This window comes from Rhinolophus hipposideros (assembly GCF_964194185.1).
Source record: "Rhinolophus hipposideros genome assembly, chromosome: 18".
Classification (NCBI taxonomy): domain Eukaryota; kingdom Metazoa; phylum Chordata; class Mammalia; order Chiroptera; family Rhinolophidae; genus Rhinolophus; species Rhinolophus hipposideros.
In genome coordinates this window covers 36952406-36956724 of record NC_138064.1, presented here as the reverse complement: position 1 = coordinate 36956724, position 4319 = coordinate 36952406, and the positions used below count along the sequence as shown (strand labels likewise).

Below are 4319 nucleotides of genomic sequence, written 5' to 3'. Positions count from 1 at the left end.
AACCCTTGTATGTATGGGTACCACTTTTTTCTTAATTTATTTTTTATTAACCAATGAATCTTCATTAGTATCCAAAAAATGATACCTACTCCTACCTTCCCTATTTTCTGGAAACTCCTACCTGTCTTTTAAAAAGCTTAGTTTGTTTATCACCTTTTCTGTGACATCTCACTAACATTTTCCATGAAGTTAATCACTCCACTCTCATGTCCCCAGTAGCAATTTGGGCATAGCTCCAGAAGCACCGTTTTCACTGTGTTCTAATAATATATCCTCCACTAGACTGAGTTTATCTGAGGCTTGAACTATGATTTATTCATTTTTGTATTCTTTCAAGCAGCTAAAACTAGAGTATGTTCATCATAAATGTTTAGTGAAGGAATGATCCTACGATCTGAGCTCCCCCTGACTGCATAGTATTATGATGGAATCCACAGGTGAATGTGGTTAGCAGTACTCTCACATACAGAAAAGCAACATAACATACTAAGTGAAAATATGGCCTCCTGAATTAGATTGCTTGGGTTGAATTCTAGCTCTGGTACTTACTAGCTGTATGACCTGAGTGAATTTACTTAGCTGTCTGTGCTTAGATTCTTTGTATGTAAAATGAAATATTAATAGTACCTACCTCATTGAGTTGTTAGTATTAAATGAGATAATATTTGTAAGGTGCTTAGAGCAATGTCTGGCTCACAATAGGTTCTCAGTAAATACTAGCTATTGTGACGAGAACAGTTTTTAATATATGGTTACTAAATTTAGTAAATTAAGGCAAAGAAAAAGAGTGGAATGAGGTATTTTACTCTATTGTGATAATGTTTTTACTTGTTTTTTCCTTCCAATGATTCCTTACAGTTTTTCTTCCTTTTCCCTTCCTCTTTTTACTTTTCTAATCCCATTCCCTTTCTTCTTGAGTTGAGTGGTAGGAGGTATTAGTAATAATCAGTCAAGATTGGGAGTTGAAAAAACAACAGTTCTTGGAACTCACTAGATTCAGCAGACTAGATTGTGGTAATAATAAAAGTTTGATATACGAGTCATTTGGAAAGGTTTCCTGGATATCGGCCTAAAAGTTTTCAGGAAGAGTATCCATAGATGAAAGGAATGTCAATTGGTCAATGTCTGAAATGCGTTTGATATCTTGTACCTTTCATAGCTATTTAATAGCTCTTGGTTTAATGCAAATCAAATGCCACTACCATTTTGGGTGAGCTGCACTTTTTTATTTATAAATTGAGGATTTCAAGGCTCCAAGGATGAGATTTCTTCATTTATAAAGAGGTTTATACTTCTAGGTGTGCACATATAAATCTTCATTTTTTGATCATTATGTTAATTTGAAAAACTCTTGGCAAGTTTATTCTTTTTTATATCCTGCTGTTGATATAATCTGATCATTGGTAGTTGTATGAAATATGATCTAGTCAGGACTGTTTGTATTGTTTGTCCTTGACATTATGGGTATATTTGATGATGTCCCTTCATCTCCTTGTCGTACAGTGGTTTTGTACTACAGAGCAGAACAGAAAGACAAAATTTTTGAATGGGAACTTTCATTTACTGTTTTTGTCTAGACTTGGTTTTTAAATATTAGATTAGGACAGTGTCACAGATATACTTTACTTAATACTTTTAGCTTAAACAGTCCTGTTCATCGCAAAACAGGTATTTGTGTAGTTAGCCATAAATTTCAAGTGTGTTTCCTCATCCTTTCAATTATACGGACTTTCCTGGCTAATCAGTTGTTATAGGAAATTGGGAGGGGTGGCATAGGGCATGAGAATGCTGTCAAGCTGTTAGGTTTCAATGAGGTAGATTTCAAGTCCACAGTTAAGACTGAAATGTTAAATGCATTATTCAAGCACTGTGAAAAAAAGCCTAAAATTAAAAGGTTTTTAAAATGAATCATATAAAGTAACTTTATTTTTACTAAGCAGAATGTTAGATTTGGGTATTAAGATGAGCATGAGAGAGAAGCATATATACTGTGGTAATTGGAAGCTGCAACGAAGCTATTCACAAATGACTAGAAACAGATTCTCATGGCATATGAACCACAGAAGTGAAGCTTGAGTGGTGTATAAGGCCATCAAAATTCAATGGTGAGAGGATACTTAGTCACAGAATTCTGTTATCTTAAAGGTGCTGGAGAGATGCCTCACAAGGTCCATGAGAAACGTGTTAAATGAACTGCTCCATTGGTTTTCTTCAAGGCTTTGTTGGCTAAAGGCATCCAAATAAAATGTCCTTGTTTTTTTTTTTCGTTTTTTTTTTTTTTTTTTTTTTCAGTTTTCAGGGTGTAGACAAGCAGAAACTTTGAACAAGTTTTAATTTTCATATTCTGGAATAGCATACATATAATTTTTTGAATATATATTTATTACTTTTGAATGCTCAATTTGAGTAAGTGATTAGGTTTCTGACACAAAGTGTAAGTTAATATGTCAATTCTGGCATCAGTAAAAATGTCAGTCTATTTATGGATACATGTTTGTTATGAAGAACTTTTTCAGTGATGAGATGGTTGGGTGTGTGAAAACTTTTGAGTAAATAAGAGTTAAGAGGGGTGTTTCCATTTCCTCTGGTTATTCCCTACAACCATAAAAATTAACAAGGGAAGATGGATAAATTTAGATTTAAAGATCTAAATAGCTAAATTTTACTTGACTAACAAACTATAACATGTAATATTTGCTTGTGTTTGCTTTTCTTTCCTTTCCTTTTTTGCTGATGAAGGGGTAATGTAGGAGGAGGGTTTAAACATATAGTGTATAATCTGAATTTGAAAGAACTTCTATTCAATACCTATGGAAATATTTTGTATTCATGGTAAAATACACATAACATGAAATTTACCATCTTAACCTTTTAAAAAAAAATTGAAATGCTGTTTTATTCTGATTCTAAATGAAAAAGAATGGGAATGACAGTAACAAACAAGATTTCACCACGGAATATTGTGATGTGACTGTAGCAGACTTATATCTGAAATTCAATAAGGAAACAACTGTTTCCCAAACAGCTAAATATGCAGGTCCAAAAAATGAAGGTTTTTTCTTTCCTTTTTTAAACTGCCGCAACCTCCTCCGAAATCCACTCATCTTCATCCCAAAGACTAAGCATGTGCTCTGCTTAGCATAATAAAGTGGAAAACACACTGCACCACTGACATTACAGGACAGTCGCCTATAAAAGTAGACTTCTGAGGCTGAGCTCCAGCTCCACTTTCTCACAGGTCACCATCCTTGTCTGGGAGAGCAGTTGTCTGAGTAACCTCTAGATCATGCTCATACTGTGATGCCAAAGTGGGGTCCCTGGCGACAAGGGCAGGCATGGCGACAAACTCCAAGGTAGGGCCTCCAATGAGTTTTCTAGCAAGCCAGAGGAAGGGCTTTTCAAAGTTATACTTACTTTTGGCAGAAATGTCATAGTGCGGAAGATTCTTTTGTCGATGGGAGACAACTGATTTTGCTTTCAGTTTCCTTCCTTACTATCCACTTTGTTGCCACACAGCACGATGGGGATGTTTTCACATACGCATACCAAATCTCTATGCCAGTTTAGCACATTCTTGTAAGCAACTCTTGAAGTTACATCAAACACTATAGTGGCACATTGGGCTTGGATGTAATAGCCATCTCTCTACCCACCAAACTTCTGACCAGCTGAATCCCATACACTGAACTTAGTAGGTCCTCTGTTGATATGGGACACAAGGGGATGGACCTCAACATCCAAGGTAACTTCATATCTCTTCTCAAATTCATCAGTCAGATGATGTTTCACAAATGTAGGTTTTCCGTCCCTTCATCACCAACCAGTACAAGTTTCAACTGAACTCTGGGTTCTCCTTGGGCAGCCATCATGATGTTACTTCCAGAAGCATCTCTGAGCCTGTCAGTTAACCGTTTTTAAGTGTACAGGTTAGTGGCATTAACTCCACTCACATTTTTGTGCAATCACAATCACCACCTTCTATTTCCAAAACTCTTAATACTTTTTTGTGAGGTGAATTCTCATGTCTCTAATTCAACCTGCCAATTATAGAAATCAAGCATTAGAGCAACTTTATAAGAAATGTGAATCATGACCAAAAGTAGGATTTTGTGATATACAGGTGGCCTGAGTAGAAAAAGACAAAAACAAACAAAGCAAAACAACTGGACCATGTTTCAAGTGATTTTCTGGTAGGAGATAAGCCCTACTTATCTAAAAATATACTCCATCTGGCTTTGTCCCTAAAAAATTTCTATCCCTAAAACCTTGTTATGTGTTTAATTGTCAAAGATTAAATTCGATGCTGTGCTATGTGCTGA

The 4319-nt window shown here is 35.5% G+C and overlaps 1 pseudogene across 1 annotated transcript; it reads right to left on the bottom strand.

Moving 5' to 3' along the window:
• Positions 1-3232: 3232 nt before the first annotated feature.
• LOC308510409 (GTP-binding nuclear protein Ran-like) lies at positions 3233-3866 on the bottom strand (annotated as a pseudogene). The gene has a single exon. The product of its transcript is annotated as a GTP-binding nuclear protein Ran-like (transcript).
• Positions 3867-4319: the final 453 nt, after the last annotated feature.